The sequence below is a fragment of the Protopterus annectens genome, chromosome 2.part1, assembly GCF_019279795.1.
Source record: "Protopterus annectens isolate FY-2018-M chromosome 2.part1, PAN1.0, whole genome shotgun sequence".
NCBI classification, from domain to species: domain Eukaryota; kingdom Metazoa; phylum Chordata; order Ceratodontiformes; family Protopteridae; genus Protopterus; species Protopterus annectens.
This window is the reverse complement of record NC_056729.1, coordinates 1,380,823,246-1,380,840,711: the sequence shown is the minus strand read 5'-3', so window position 1 is coordinate 1,380,840,711 and position 17,466 is coordinate 1,380,823,246. Positions and strand designations below refer to the sequence as shown.

The 17,466-nt window shown below is 43.4% G+C and overlaps 1 protein-coding gene across 2 annotated transcripts in view; it reads left to right on the top strand.

Annotated features, from left to right (window-relative positions):
- The window catches only part of DRC1 (dynein regulatory complex subunit 1), a 2,270,880-nt gene that overhangs the window by 915,093 nt on the left and 1,338,321 nt on the right, over positions 1–17,466 (top strand). The gene's annotated exons all lie outside the window — the stretch shown is intronic.

The window sequence follows — 17,466 nt, the reverse complement described above, 5'->3', positions numbered from 1 at the left end:
TTTTTTTTTTTTTTGGAAAGAGAGAAAGGAGTAGCAGAAACTAAGCTGATTGGCCTTCTCAAATGCTCTCCCTGTACTGGGTAGAATGAGGTAATGACACTAGACTGGGAGGAGGGTCCCAGATCAAATTTACACTAGGGGCGGGCAACTGCAAAGCCACCAACTATAAAAACACTATACCAACAAGGAGGGAGGGTGGGAAACAAACACTATACCAACAAGGAGGGAGGGTGGGAAACAGGATACTTAATGTTATATATTGTAGCTCCGAGTTTGCTGAGTGTCCTTCCTTCGATCAGCTCACTGTAAAATGGCTGAACACTCACAACTGAGCTTCTTAGGTAACAGAAAGTTGAAACCTGAGACAGCTTTTAAGAAAGAAATCTCAAAAGAACCAATGAGGTGCTTAGTCTAAGCTGTAGTCCAGGAGACCTCAGTCAGCCATTGACCTCAAACAATTCTCTCTCACTGAAATGCCTGATGGCTTTGGCTAAAACAAGATGTCCCTGAATTATGTGCTCAGACACACAGCCTCCACAAACACTAGGCCCAAATACAAGCCTGAATATGGAAATGCTACAAATATCCCCACTACTTAGAACAAACTGCAGAAATGTTACTCACAGCTGAAAAGCAGCAGTGAGCCTTTAAATGAAAGTTTTAAACAGCTAAAGGAGCCACTAGAAAAAAAGAGTTTAACTGCAACAAATTATCATAAACAAACAACCCAACAGATGCTTAATAAGAGTGGACAATTTCCAGTTAATACCTCACACACAGTGAAACTAGCTAGAAAAAATACACAGTACACAAATTGCTATAAACAACAAAGAAATAAAGAACAAAATAAACAAAAAACAGGATACTTAATGTTATATATTGTAGCTCCGAGTTTGCTGAGTGTCCTTCCTTCGATCAGCTCACTGTAAAAAAAAAAAAATAAATAAAAAAATAAAAAAAAAACATGTTGTTTCTTGTTGTAACTGTTTTGGATAATAATTTGTTTTCATTTTTAACAAAAAAGTAATAAACAGTTTTCTGGAGTAGCAATGGGGGCTACAGTAGCCCCAACTTTCGCTGGTTTGGTGATGGCATGGTGGGAAAAAGAAGTTTTACCCACCATTGGTCTTGCTTCTGATATTTTATTCTATTGTAGGTACATTGATGACTTGTTTTTCATCATTAAAGGTCCTCTTGATAAACATTTCTCTTTTTTAGCACAACTAAATTTGAGTTGTGATTTTTTGAAATTTACTTTAAGTGGCTATGGTAATAAAGTAAACTACTTGGATGTGAGTTTGGAATGGAATTCTGTAGGTAAGTACTTTTCCAGTAGAATTTTTTAGGAAAGTTACTTATGTAATAATTACCTACACTTTAGTAGTAATCATCCCTTGTACATGAAAAGAAATGTTCCCAAGGGGCAATATATCAAAGTATCTCTCATGACTAATGATGATGATTTATTTCTTGAAGAAGTTAATTTTATCAGTGAGTTGTTTTTTGTGTAGAGGTTATCCATTGTCTTTCCTTCAAGAAGTTCTTATTAACATTAAAGATAGAAGAGAGTTGGAGTTTCCCCCATTTTAAAAAAGGGGCTTTGTGTTAAGAACACTATTGGCCAGTCCGCTCCTACTTCATTTTTGTCAGCACCTAAATGTATTATTAATATGACATTAGATAGTAACAAAATCAAGTCAGTAGTCACTAATAACTGGAAGAGTATCTTCGGCAATAGTGAATTACATGCCATTTTAGGTGATAACCCTTGTTTTGTTTATAAAAAATCTAATACTATCAAGAGTTTGTTAGAGAAAAATTAGACTTTGGTATCTATCCCTGTGACTGATAAGCCTAGGGGTATGTTTAAATGTTTCTGTTGTAATGTTTGCAGATACATTTATGAAGGACCTTTCATCAATTTACCTCATTTAGACCGTGCTGTCGGTCTCTTCTTCTTTCGGCTTTTCCTGGTTTGGGGTCACCACAGCAGATCACCTGTCCGCTCATGATTGGCAGTGGAGTTTTACAGTGTCAAGTTGCCAGCTCTGTGCCCAACCTTCCACAGAAGGTGCACACATGCATGCACTTACACCTAGGGCCAATTTAGAGTGTCCAATCCACCTACAGCATGTCTTTGGGATGTGGGAGGAAACATGAGCACCCAGAGGAAACCCACGCGACCACAGGGAGGACATGCAGACTTCGCACAGAAGGCACCCAGGCCAAGGATCAAAATGGATAACCTCTTGCTGTGAGGTGACAATGCTAACCACTGCACCACCACGGCAGCCCACCGTGTTATTAGTCTACACGGGAAATTTAACTGTAACTCCATTAATCTGGTATATATTGCTTTGTGTACTGGCTGCACTGAATTTTATGTAGGGATGACTACTAGGAATTTAAGTAAATGCATTAAGGAGCATTATTATGCTATTAAGACCAAGGATGACAACAATGCCTTATTTAGACATTCTGTAGAATGTAGTTTTACATAAAAAATTTACCTTTAGTGTTTTGGAACACATTGTAGTTGATTTAAGGGGTGTTAATTTAAGAAATAGAGTAGAAAGGAAAGAATCATTGTGGCAACTTAGACTGGGGGCTGATAATCCCCCAGGCTTAAATGAATCTATTAATATTAAGTGTTTTTTAATATACTGTAGATAGAAAGTACATATTTTCACATTTTTTTATTTTATTTTGACATTCTGATATTATATATTATAAAATGTTTATAATTGTATTATTTTAATTGCTTTATTGCATTAATTGATTTAATTATTTAATTATGATTGTGGGTGGGACATGATTTTTGTATATAAGTGTAGAAAATGTTTGTATTTGTATTTCTGAAGAAGTCTTTGAGACGAAAGCATTGAGTAAAGTTTTTTTACACTAATTCCTGGTCGGTGTCTTCCTCTGTTGCTCCAGTGTTTTATATTTATTTGGTCTGGTACATCAACAAAGAGTGCAACAGGTTCTTTGCCCTGACCCCCCCCCCCCATGGGGGAGTCGCTGAGAGATGTTGTGGTCCACGATTGGCCCTTGGGTCTCCTTTACGCTTATCCTCTCTTACCATTAATCTCCAAACTTCTACAGAAAGCATCCCGATTGAAGAGCACATTCATTCTCATTGCACCCTTTTGGTCTTGACAAGTCTGGTTTCTCTTTCTTTGGCCTCATCTAATTTATCCTCCTTGGATACTGGATCCACATGCAACCTTCTATCTCATCTGATAGAGATACGAGTGGCCTCAGGTTAACTACATGGTTTCTCCAGTTGCAGTGATGACTAGACAGCTCAAGCTTTTTCCCCAGTTCAGCAGATTTTTTTATCCTCTCAGAAGCTTTCCACTAGGAAAATGTACAAGACTAAATGGAAAAAGTTTTCAATCTGGAGCTTTTAGATAGATTTGGAAACTTATTCTGCCCCAGTCTCAGCAGATGTCCTTCCATGTCACTGTTGCAGTATTCTTTACAATAGGGATCCCCTGCCAGGGGCAGCTGGATATTCAGCCAGTATACCGAAGTCTTTTGCTTGTAAAGGGTACACTGTACTTCACATGAATGCTCCCCATGCATGACGTAGGGCATAAAGAAGATGCCCAGGCATACCATCCTCAGAATTTCTTTGCCACCAAGTCCGAATGCCATCTTTGATCGTTGATCTGAATGCTTGGTTGTCTGCTGGTTCTACCACTTTCAGATAAGTTGTTGGGTTTCAAGCTATCCAGAAAGGGGAAATGCCAGTACCAGTGTGGGAGATAGATTCCCCGTAAAGATAATCTCAAGCAGTTCTTGTTCTGTTTTGGCGCGTCACGCGACCATACATCTTTTGAGATTTGTCTGTCCTATGTCCCGTCCCTAAGACATTGCGGAGTCAGCTTTCTTCCCCAGCTGTTTATGTTGAGAACTAATAACTTAAACTGTTGGTAAAAGCTAAATTGGAGGGATCTTCTTAGCCCAAGGGCCAGCAGTCTATGAAGAAAAAAGTCAAGAAAGTTAGGTCCGATTCTTCGGTTTTGCTGCCTGCACTGGACATCTTTCTTGTGACTGGTGAAAGCCCAGAGGAGAACCCAGTTGCTTTCTTGGATTCCTTTGCTGTGACTGCTTTGGAGGCTGACATGGACCCAATGCCACACATGGCCACGGATGTTTCGCAGATGTCCGCCTCAGATGTACTGGGGGAGCAACATCTGGTTATTATTGAAGGGCCTAGCGGTGTTCCTTAAATTTTAATTAGGGAAGAGATCCTGACTACAATTATTGACTGCCATCAGGGATCAGAGCCTCCAAAAATTTTTAGTGCTGACGTCCCACTGAAAAAGAAGCAGAAAGCTAAACATATTTCTTCTGCTCCCAGCATTCCTCAGAGTGAATGGCAGAACTTCACTCAGTGCCCTTAATGGCTCTCTAGCTTCCACAGGGTGTTTCTGTTCCTGCTTCCCACTGGTCTTCTTGCCCTCTTAAGAGGCCAAGGGAGTAAGATTCTTCTTTGGAGGATGCTGCTGATTCTTATGAAGGATCCCTTACTTATTCCTCCTGGATTCCTTTGTCACTTGACTGGTTCTAAGGAAGAAGAGTCTGTCAGTCCTGACTCTCCTTTTGTGGAGATTTAATTCGGTGATACTGTTTCCAGAATGATGGAATTCTTCATAAAGGACTATTCTCAAGTGTCTGATGTTCAGAAGAGGTACTATGAGCTTTTGCAAATGGAGTCTCCTAGGCCGTCTGCCATTCCAGTTATTTCTGCCTTGCTGGATGCTTTTATAACTGCATCCCAGGCTTGTGATTCTCAACTCCCTGCTCCCAAAAAAACTGATAGGTTTTATAAAGCACCTAAGGACTACAACTTTCTATATAAGTGTCCCACTGCTAACCCCTCTGTGGTGTATGTGGCTTCAGATAAGCCTTCCAAATTGTTGCCTTCCACTAAATTGCTGCCATCTGATGAGAATAGCAGAACCATGGAGAGACTGGGTAAGAAAATGTATACTTCTACTACCCTGGCATTTAGAGCTATTAACTACCAGACACACATGACTAGGGTACATCTTGGCTCTTTTCTCTCAAACCTGTTAGGCCATTTCTGATCTTCCTTGATTCTGAGGGGAAGGCCTCTGCCCTTGCCTTGCTTGGGACATCACTCCAAGTTGCTTGGCATTACATTAAAAGTAGCTATCATGCAGCTGATGCTTCATCTTGGGCTGCTGCTTTTCAGTCTGTTTTGAGGAGGTATTGGTAGCTCAGACTTCAGCCTTTACCTGATGATGTTAAGGATAAACTGATGGATGCTTTTATGGACAGTAAGCATTTATTTTGTGCTGCTGATGAGGAGTTGTTTTAATCCCTGCAAGAAAAATACAGGAGTTGAAAATGTATTTTTGTTCCCCCTGTGCCCAAGTTTCAAAGGAATTATCCTTATAAGCCTGCCTTTGTTTATAGACAGTCTGGCAACCCCAGAAAGGTAAGAAGGGTGGTAGAAGGGCTCCTACTGCTAAAGCTACCCAGCCTCCTCCTCCTCCTACTCCTACTCAGAAGCCTGCTTTTCCTGACAAACCAGGTGCTGTTTGACTAATCTCTTCTCTCTCATATCCCTCTATGTGCATCTTTCCCTGTCTCTTTCTATTTAGATAAAGATCATCCAAGACACCTGAGTTCTTTCCATAATTCGTCAGGGTTATTTCATGGTTTGGAAATCTCTTCCCCCTTTTTTTAACATTCCTCATCCTCTTCAGGAACAACTGCTCTTTTTTAGAGGTGCTTCAGGGCCTGTTAGCTCAAGGAACAATTCAAGAAGTTCCAATTCCTCAGAGGGAGATGGGGTTTTATTCCAGAATGTTCTTGGTCCCTAGGAAAGAAGGCACCTGGAGATCCACTCTGGATCTTTCTCAGCTAAACACCCTTTTGAAGGTCCCTTCCTCCCTCTGCTGCTTCTTCAGGCTTTTATAGTTTTCCTGGATCTCAAGAATGCTTATCTACACATTCCTATTCATCTTGTTTTTAGGAAGTTTTTATGTTTCTCTGTTGCTTCCTGGCATTTTCACTTCTCTGCTTTGCCCTGAGGCCGCTCTACTGCTCCAAGGTTCTTCACCAAATGCCTTGCTCCTGGGATTGCTTTCTGCAGGCTAAGGGGGATACAGGTCTTTCCCTACCTGGATGACCTGCTTATTCAGGCCTACTCTCAAGAGATCTTACTTCAGCATCTACATATCACCATTTCTCTCTTGCAAAGCCTGGGGTTTTTGGTAAATTTCCATAAGTCATTCCTGATTCCTTCTCAAGGTCATGTTTTTCTGGGTTGCAGGATCCAGACTGTTCCAATGCTGACATCCCTGCCTCCTCCCAAAATATTAACTCTTATTGTTTTCTTTCAATCCCTTCTTCCTCTGGTTTCAGTCATAGTCAGAGAATTTCTGAAGGCTCTGGCTTACATGACCTTCTCCATTCCTATGCTCCCTCTAACCAAGTTCCACATGAGAAAGCTTCAGTGGTTTCTAAAGTCAGTTTGGCTTCTTTAGATTTTCTAGTTCCTCTACTTCAAAGCCTCAAGCTGGATCTTCAGTGATGGATTCATCACTTGTCCCTTCAACCCAGGGCTTCCTTTTCATCCACTGGTCCCCTTTCAGGTACTTTTCACACATGCCTTGGACATAGGATTGGGGGCCTTCTTCAAACCTTTGAAGGTACAAGGCCTTTGGTCGCTTTAACAACAAAAAGACCATAAAAATGTCAAAGAGATGAGAGCTCCCTTGCTGGCTCTTCAGGCTTTTCATTTTCTTCCAGGGCCTCTCAAGATTCTCACAGACAATACCACAGTGATATGGTATGCCAACAAGCAAGGCGGGGAGGAGGGGGGCAGGGTCTTATTTTTTATGCATTTTAGCTGTTTAAGTTTGGGAGCTAGCTATCCAGTGTCAAGTGAACCTTCTGGCAGTTTACATTCTCTCAGATCAGAACATAGTGGCAGATTCTTTGAGCAGGCCAATAACACTATCCAAAAAGTGGATGCTTCACAGAGCTGTGTTTCTGGATATTGTCCATCAGTGAGGTACTCTGCAAGTAGATCTCTTTGCCGCCCCTCTAAACAGACAACTTCCTCTATTTTGTGTCAGAGTCCCATGCCATCTGACCTGGAAGGTGGAAGTCCTCTCTTTTTCTTGGAAAGGGATGTTTCTTTATGCCTTCCCTCTCCTTCCTCTCATTTCGAAAGTCCTTTTGAAGATATAACAGGATGCTCCCAAAATCTTGCTGGTGACTCCCTTTTGGCCCAGACAGTATTGTTTCCCTCTTCTGCATCTTGCCAAGGGCAATCATAACAAGTTACCTCACAGGGCGGACCTAATCACACAAGACAAGGGATCTCTCATCCATCCCCACCTCTGACAGTGTAGGTGATAGGCATTAGATCCCCTACATACACTTTTTTTTTTTTTTAAGGATATGCTTCGTGTCCTAGGAGGCCAGAAGACTTGCTACTAGGAAAGCTTACTTCCAAATGGAAGAGGTTTTCTGTTTGGTGTCTTTCTCGTTACCTGAATCCACTTACTGTGGATGTTTGTTTGGCTCTCTAATTTGTGTGAAGTACTCAGTTTTGGGTTGGCATAGTCTTTTAAGACCCACCTTTCAGCAGTCTCTGCTTGTCTGCCGTTGACTCCTCCTTTACCCTCTAGATTTGAGGACAAACAGTTTCTTAAAGGTGCCCTTCACATTAGGCCTCCTGGAAAGCCTGTCCCTCATTCCTGGGACCTTAATTTTGTTTTGGAAAGAATAACTCAGGCTCCTTTTAAGCTTGCTGTTTTCAGCTTCTTCACAGTATTGTTCTTGGAAGGCTGTTCTTCCTTTGGTCCTTACTTCTGCCAGGCGGGTGTGTGAGCTTCAAGCCCTTATGGCTATTCCTCCTTTTTTTAGTCTTCCATAAGGATAGGGTGTCCCTCTGTACTAATCCTTCTTTTATGCCCAAGGTAGTTAATGAGTTTTCTCTTAATCAGTCTATTCATTTGCCTACTTTTTCTCTTCTCTGCAGTCTACTAGTGAGAAGCATTGCACACCTTGGATTTGTATGGACAACTCCGATATTATTTGGATAAGACTAAAGCTTTCCACAAGTCTGAACAGCTTTTTCTGTATTTTCTTCCTTAGTCTTTAGGTTTGGCTGTTTCTAAGCAAACTATTTCTTCTTGGGCATCTAAAGTAATTTGTTTTTTGCTATTCTTTTCATTAGAGGAGCCTTCTTTCTTCTGTTAAGGCTCATTCCACTAGAGCTGTGGCTTCTTCTGGGGCTTTTTTCAAGGGTTTGGATATTAATTCTGTTCTTGAGGCAGCAATGTGGACTTGCATACCTTTAATAAGCACTATAAGTTGGATGTGATTTCTAAAGCCAGAGCTGGCTTTGCCAGGACTATTTTCCATGGCTTCCTAGTAGCCTATGCTGGCCCTTCCTTCTCCTAATCTTCTACCTGAGCTTTTGCATTCTCCCTATTGTAAAGAATGCTTCAACAGTAATGTGGAATAACCTAGTACAGTTGTGTAAAATTTTACCATAACCATAGATGTCCTTCACTTCACTGTTAGTGTTTGCTCCCTCCCTCCTCCCTCTGGTTCTTTTTCCTTATGGATGGTGCTTGTTAGCTACATTTATCCTTGGACTGTCATTCCTACTGGTGCTTTTTCAATTCTGAGGATGGTACATCTGAATGTCACCTTTATGCCCTACTCTGTGCACAGGGAGCATTCTTGTGATGTAAAGCATACCCGTTACAACCAGACTTTTACTGCAACAGTGAAGAGAAGGACGTCTGCTGTTATGGTAAGATTTTACATAACTGTACTTTCTTGATTTTTTTTTTACCTACACCATATGGAAAGGCTGGAGCTCAGGTATGGCTTAAAAAAGCAGATAGGATGTATAAAATTCCTCAGTATTTTAAGTTTTTATACACTATTCCCAAATCTAACCCAACAACAGTAGCTTTAGTTAATTCTACTGCTGTAAGCATTTACTTAATTTCAGTCCTACTCTTTTTGATAAGGATGCAAATATAAGTATGAGAAAAAGTGTATGCTTCTGCAACTTAGATTTTCAGAATTTTGAATTGTTAGTCACATATGTTAAAGTTTGTTATGACTAATCGTGAAAGTGTGAGAACTGTTTTGTCTGCATTTTCTTCTTGTGAGGAAAATTCTTATTTAGTTTCTTCTGTTGTATGAGTCACTACTCATTGTTTGCTGTGTGTATGGCTCGATTGCTACATCTTCCAGGGATATGGCCAATGGTACTGTTTTGAGAAGATTTGTCTGGCTGCTTTTATGGAACCTCCCAGATGATGTTAAAATGGGATTCTAAACTCTCCTTTGGATAGTGATTTAGTTTTTAGCCCCTCTGCTGCAGAGATGATCAAAAGTGTGATGAAAGAGGCAAGTTGATACAGGGAATCTCTGAGATTTTTCACTGTTTCATTTCCAAATTTTCTAATGGATTCTCTAATTCCTCATCCAAATTTGGCAGAAAACAAAATAAATAGTCTTAAAATGTAGGTAAACAGATGTTTAAGAAAAAAATGGCAAACTGGTTCTAAAAATAATTCTGAAACCTGTCCCAAACCAAGGATAGCCCAACAAGTCAAAATAACTGTTTAAGGGACTTTGTCCCTCTTTCCACTCTGGCAGCCTGTTTTTACTTCAAGAAAGCCTGGCTCTCCATTTTTCTCTTTGGCAACAGATAGTTTCAGACATATGGGTTTTGAAGATCTTCCAGGTTGCATGTCGCAGTGGGAGGAAGTTCTCCATTCCATGGGGTAATCCCTCATCCACGAGACCAGATTTTTTATTTTCACCTGGATTTCATCACATTGTATCCCAGGGAGTGATACAACCAATTCCTCCTTCCCAGGTGGTAAAAGGTTTTCATTCAAGCATGTTTTTAGTGCCAAAGAAAGAACAAGCTTGGGGACCAGTTCTAGATCTATCTTTTCTAGACCTGGTTGTGATAGTGCTCAAGTTTAAAATGCTGTCACTTCACATTCTATCTCTTCTTCATCATTCAAGTTTCATGGTAACACTAGATTTAAAAATTGCTTACGATCACATCCCTAGTCAACCAAACTTCAGTCTTTTCTTAAGGTTTTGTGTGCCTGACTTTGGAGGATGTGTACCTTACCCTTTGGACTATCCTTTGCACTAAGAGTGTTCACAAAGTGTCTAGCTCTAGTTGTAGCTCATTGCAGGATGAAGGGTATCCACCTTTTTCAATATTTAGATGACGTGCTTATCTTTGCAGAGTCTTTTTCAAAGTGTCAGGAATCTCTCACTTGGGTGACAGATCTCTTACACAAGCTGGAATTCCAAGAGAACATTCAAATGTCTTTTTTGATTTTGACATAGGATTGTGTTCCTGAAGTGTCAGCTAGGCAACTCGGTTCAAAGAGCTTTTCTTCCACAGGAGAAAGTAGATATATATCTAGATCTATTTCTAAGGTTTTCCACTCAGACTGTGGTCACTATGAGGGAATCCCTCAAGATTTTGGGTTTCATGGCATTTATTATTCTCATGATACCCCTGGCAAGACTCCACATGAAAAAGGATACAGTGGTAGCAGAAGTCTCTGACCCCTGTTCATACATCCTTTGTCCATTTCAATTCCAGGGCAGGGGGTATTCAGAAGCGAAATCACTTGGTGGGGACAGCAGTTATCTTTAAATCCAGGTCTATTCTTCTCACTCCCCTTTCCAAAGCAGTCAGTAAATATAGATGCCTTAGACTTTGGGGAGCAGTTTCAGGAGGGATAAAAGTGCAAGATGTGTGGTTAACACTCTGAATCATCTTTTTGTCTACAACACCTCGTCATGTTGTTACAGACAGTGCCACAGTCCCGTAGTAATCAACAAGCAAGGAGGAACCAGGTCATACCCCATTTGCAGGCTGTTCATGTTAGCCTGGGATGTAGCTTTACAGCACAATATTACTGTACAGGCATCCTACATTCCTGCAGCAGGAGTTATTTGGCATACTACCACCCATCTCAGGCACTTCATCTCCTTCATGTCTAGCTTTCTCAACTGCTCTCCCTTTACTTTTCAGGTTTCTGTATCCTACTGTAGTACTGGTCACAGCACTATTTTGTACATCTTACTTTTCAGCTTCTTTGACATTCTTCTGTCATGCACTAACCTTTTCACTCTGTGCCAGTTGGCAGCAGCCCCTCTGGTTCTAGCTTTGACCTTCTCTTTTCCTGCATGACCCCTCCCAGATACTTGAAGCTGTTAACATGTACCGCTGTTTTCCTTTCTATCTCAATTTTCAGCTTCTCTTGATTCCCTCATTTGCTGCCATTATAGGTTCATATGTGCTTACTTGGCTAATGACCACTAGGGCCTTTGTAAGCCTAGCCATGCATCCCAAATCTCTGACAAGTTCTGATACCCTTGATAAGTGTAAGCATGGGCCTGGGAGATGAACCATTTACAGGTTACCTGTGTCCATTAGAGACTGGTGCTAAACCAGGTCCCATCCAATTTTCCAAGTTGCACTTGAATTGGGTTAGGGAGGAACTCTGCTTCACATGGATGGGGAGCCTGTTCCATACACAGGATAGTTTCTGGGATACATACCTGTCTCTCCAGTAGGTCCTATTTATATCACAGGCAAGGTTTAAGTCTTTAGAATGGGTAATTCTGGTGCTGTTTGTGTTGTGGATATGCAGGAGGTCCATTAGAGTGGGGTCTGATAATGACATCTATACCCAGGCATAGATCTCCCCTTAAAAGCCTGTAGGAGACAGAATACAGGGCTAGGGCATTGAGGCGGTCTGTGTATGATATTTTACTTATGCTCTGTATTCTTTTAGGAGGAACCTTTGTGGGCGTTCCAGTTTATTTATTTATTTATTTATTTATTTGACATTTGTTAACTGGGATAGTCCATCTGAGCAAAAGCCCTTTTTCAGTGGAGACCTGGGGAGAAAAGCTCCACAGTATAAGTAAGCAAGAAAATTTACAAAATTGAAGAGGAATACAGTGTAAAATTTACAATACAGCAGGTAAGCAACTGTAGAAAAAGCTCCACAGTACAATATAGTAAGAGGCATTATAACATTGAAGAAAAAGCATAGCAAAGAAATATACAATGAAACATTTGAATGAATTTACATAACACAATGGGTTATCTTCAGAGGGTAACTGTACAATACAGAGCAGTTAAGTGAGTTATGGTAGTAGGGAAGGGAGGAAGAGAGAGGATAGTGAAAAAAAAAGGTGGGTTCATGTGGGATGATTACAGAGGCAAATCCATGTGCTATTAAGGTACCTTTTGAGAGTTTTCTTGTTTCAATTCAATTGTTGGATATGCCTGGTTAGGTACATACCAATGGGGGCATTGTACTCAATGATAGGTCTGATGAATGCCAAATACAGTGGAACATTGACTTCCTTGGACTTAGTTGCCATACCTTTGTTTATACGTTGTGCAACATAGAATGATTTCCTTACCACTGTAGACACGTGATGGTCAAGGGCTAGATTACTATCTGTGTGATTCCCTACTTCCCTGACTGCTGGGTCATCTCTAAGGGGTGTGTTATCAATATGATATTCACCAGGGATGGATGACTTCCCAAAGGATACTATTATGTTTTTCTTGGCATTTAGGTTTAGTCCATGGCCCTGATACCAGTTTGTCTGTGTCAGCCCCTCCTGGAGAACATTTGTGTCGGTGTGAGATTCAGTGACAGCTCCTAATTTGCAATCATCTGCAAATTTAGTCAGCCAGAGACCACTGACATTGGCCTTGACTTCTGAGAAGTAAATGCCAAAAAGGAGTGGTCCAAGGACTAATCCTTGAGGGCCACCACTTGTGACTGCCCACTTTGTAGAGGTGGACTCATTAATTCTAACTTCCTGCATCCTGTCTGTGAGCCAGTTGGCCACCGACTGGGTGACATACAGGTTTGTACCTAAACTCTTGAGTTTGTCAGCAATGCCAGAGTGGGGTATTGTGTCAAATGCCTTGGCCAGGTCAAGGTAGGCAGTGTGAACAATTTTGCCCTCATCCATTGCTTTGGTGATGTTGCAGCTATGATCATTCAGACATCTACTATTTTGGTAAGTTTACTTGCACAGCTGTACTTTCTGTCACTGCACCATTTCTTTCATTTCAGCTGTCCACACATAACAAGTATTGCCCAAGATATCTGATTTTCCACCAGCATTATTGTAAAATTCTGTCACCAGTGCCACAGCATTGTCTTCGTAAGAATGTTCCTGCCTCTGTCACTCAATGTTCAGGTGCTAAGAAAAATGAAAAAAAAACTTGTTCAGGTGCCTTCACACCTACATTTGAATGCTGCAAGGTCTGTACTCCTGTGAAGTTTAAGGTAACATCATGTAGTTAAATGGAGCACAGTCCCCAAGAGTGCTCGCTATGCCATGGGTGCTTTTTTTCTTTTTCTCTTGTAGGGGTGCTTTATTTATATTTTAAGTAAAAAACATTTCTCTCTCAAAAAATAAATAACTGGGAAAGAGCACACCTACAATACCGTGTGCAAGGCCGGCCCTGATTTTCTAACTAGAAAAGGAATGATGTTATGTGATCCTATCTCGCCTACTGACTCGGCACGCTATACTATAGAGTGAAGTCTCTTATTGGCTGAGCTATTCGATATCCCAGGATGCACCACCACCAATTCCCCAGATCTCGTTTGCCGCTTTACAAGCAAAGACGTGGTCTCGAACTTGGCTGAGCTAAGTGCTTTCTTTCTAAGAATTTTCTGTCAGGAATTTTCTTAAATTTAACCCAAAAGCTGTTTTAACAGCTATCGTTGTGTATGATTGACTTTTACTGATTATTTTTTTGTGGTAAATTTGTCTTTCAGGGTAAGGTTTCCGTTTAAGTTAGAGGGCCTTCCTCGGCGTGAGTGAGCCTTCTTGTGTGAGTTTTGTGAGGTAGTCAAGTATCCATTTTTAGTTAGAGGGTTCTTGGCCCTCCTGTTGTGTGATTTATTTGTTGGCTTTCTTTTGTTTAACTGTGAAGAGAAATTTTTGAAACCCATTGTACTGGGTTAGATACATTGCTATATACATTTTTTTCCTGTGACTTCTAATTGTTGGCAATTATGTCTAAAGAGCACAGACCCTCAGGGTTTAAAAAATGTACCCGATGCAATTACAAGATGTCCATAATGGATGATCACTCCCTATGCGTGTACTGTTTAGGCCCCAAACACCTTCAGGAGTCTTGTAGCGTGTGTCACGCTTTTTCCTCTCAAGTCCTCCAAGAGAGGAAAAACAAATTGATTCTAAAAGGGCTTATCAAACCTACTTTTGAAGAGGCCTTATCTTCCTCTTCTTCTTCCTCAAAGAAAAAGAAATCGTCGGCTCCGACCAGTCCGTCGGAACCGACCACAAAGAAATCTCGGCAGGCTTCTCCATCGGCTCCACGGACTTCGGAGCCGAGGGCGGAACGGTCTGCCTCGATGCCTCCAGCCGCGACTCCTCTGGCTTCGGAGCCGATGGCTGGAACTTCGAGAAGCGGGTCACCTTCATTGGCTCCACTGATTTCGGAGCCGATGAGAGTTGCCCGCTCAGACTCTTCCCCTTCAGCACCGAAGACCTCTTCGGCACCGAGGGAAATTACAGTGGAGTCTCCTTCAGCACCGATTTTGATCGAGACAGTTCGGAGCCGGTCCCCCAGTCCTTCGGAGCCGGTGGAGAAGTTTACTCGGACCCGTTCAATCTCCTCCCGGTCTTCCAAGATGTCGGATTCGGACATTGACATGGTGCTCCAAAGGCGGTTTCAGTCTCCAGTCTTCCAAAAGTTAGTTTCGGCTCCAGCCCAGTCGGCATCGGAGCCGATGGTCCACCCTTTAGCCTTGGTTCCTCCTCCAACAGCCTCGGCACCGTTGGAGTCTGTGCTGGTGGAGCCGATGGAGGTTTCCGGGTCGGCTGCGACCCTTACTCCTACCCCGGCCTTCGGGTCGGAGTTCGGTACATGGACCTCTTCGGTCGGCCCCGGGGGTGACGCTTCGGGACCGATGTTTTCGGTTCCGAGCCTCTCTCTCGGTGCGTCGGCTGTGGGAGTGCCGTCTGCTGTTATGGCCTTGGTGGTCGGACCTTCCCATGACTCTGGGGGTCCGACCTTTAGAGCCATGAGGAGTGCTTTGGCCAAATCTTCTTTGGCTACCTCCACCGTCTCCTCGGCACCTTCCCTAGGCACGGAGACTGGTTCCTTTGTAGTCCCCCTGTCTCAAGACAGCGGAGCCCTGGGGCCTGAGGTCACCCCCATTGGGGGTCCCCCTCTTCCTGGAGGTCCCTCTGAAGAGTCTTTGGAGGAAACCCCAAGGAAAAAACAGTGCAAGAGGAAGCACGTCGACTCCCCTGATGAGTCTCTCACCTCGGACACCGATCTTGATGATGCAGAAGGGTCCCCCAAGTCGTCCTCGGATGATGTCTCCTTTGCGGACATCCTGGAAGTCCTCAAACAACGAGGCGGCTGGCAGACCAAACCCCCTTCCTCTGACGAGTCGGTGTTCCTCAAGGTCTTCGGGGCTCAGCCCTCTGCCTCCTGGGTGTCTCCGCCCTTCGATGAGCTCCTGGATTTGATCTCTCGAAGGGCGTGGGAACATCCAGATTCTGTGGAACCGGTGCCTGCTCGCCCTAACAAATTTTTGTCAGCGCCCCCGGATAAGGAATTTCTCACCAAGGGTGTGGCTGTAGATGTTATGGTGGTGGCATCTGCTACCCAGCAAGATGTGGCAGAGGCTTCGACGTCCGTCCATCCTCCTAATAAGGAGTCTAGGAGCATGGACGATGCGGAAGCGCACCCTTACTTCAGCAGCCTTTACCTTAAGGTCTCTGAATTACCTGACGCACTTAACTAGACTTCAGAGGGACCTGATCAAGGAACTCTCAGATACCCTCTCTGGTAACCTACCTGAGCAGTTGGCCCAGACGGTTAGCTCTCAGTTGGCTACTCTCGTCGATATCGAACTCGTCCATGAGGCTCATTTCGTATGCAGCTGAGGGGGCGAGTAGAGTGGCGGGTACGGGTGTTGCTCTACGGAGACAAGCCTGGCTCCGCCTGTGTCATTTTGCGGAGGCCTTCAAGTCTTCCTTTGCCGATGCCCCCTTTGATGGGTCCTCTTTGTTTGGACCCAAGGTAAAGGACACCTTGACCCGCTGTGAACAAGAGGGTAAGACTTTGACTGCCGTAGGGGCACGGTTTTCCTCTCCCTTTCGGCCTTATCCCAAGGCTAAAAGAGGAGGGAAAATGTGGTTCCGTAAATCTCAGAAGAATTACCCCTCACAGCAGGACGATCTCCCTTCTAGAGGCAGAGGAGGGGGAAATTTTTCAGGAAGACGCCGTCCCAGAGGCAGCAGAGGCCCCCGCAACACTGGAGACCGCGAGTCCTTTCGTGGCTCTTCAACCTTTCAGCATCCCTGAAGGATTGCCCGACTGCGCAGCTCCGGAGCCAGTCGGGGGTTGTTTTTCGAGGCACCTAAAGGCCTGGGAGAGTATCACTCGGGACCGATGGGTGCTCCGAATCATCGCCGGAGGTTACGTCATCCCCTTTTCGCACCCCCCCGCCATCTAGGAAAATCCCGGACCCGCCACCCAGTCAACGGGATATTGCAGCCATCGAAATTTCAAAGCTGCTTCAAAAAGGAGTCATCCAACTGGTCCCCGTAGACCAGACCGGATTAGGGACTTACTCAAAATTCTTTTTGGTGCCAAAAAAGACCGGGGACTTGAGGCCCATTTTGGATCTCAGCAACCTGAATCGATCAGTCAAAAAGTCCAAGTTCCGGATGGTCACCTTACAATCCATTCTCCCGCTACTGGAGAAAGGTGTTTGGATGTGCTCCATAGATCTCAAGGACGCCTATTATCACATTCTGGTAGATCAGGCGTCCAGGAGACATCTGCGCTTCAGCCTGGGAGACAGTCATTTCCAGTTCTGCGCACTGCCCTTTGGCCTCACCACAGCCCCCAGGGTGTTCACCAAATGTTTGGCGGTGGTGACTGCTCACCTGAGGAGTCTAGGATTCCAGGTGTTTCCGTATCTAGACGACTGGCTCCTAACTGCCACCTCCAGGCATCTACTATTACAGAACCTAGCAGCCACTATATCTCTAGGCACCTCCCTAGGAATCACCTTCAATTGGGCAAAGTCTGTGTTGCTGCCATCTCAGCACATACGGTTTATCGGGGTAGAGATAGACTCAAGGCAAATGTGGGTCTATCTTCCTACAGAGAGAATAGAAACATTACAATCTCAAGTCCGAGCGTTGCTCCTCAAATGCCGAGCCCCAGCAAGGATGGTCCTACAACTGTTGGGTTCCATGTCGGCTACCGTTCTTCTGGTCCCCTTAGCAAGATTACACATGAGGATTCTCCAGTGGCTCCTGTCGGTCCAGTGGTCGTATCAGGAACTTCCTCTCAGTCACCACATTATAATCACGGAGATG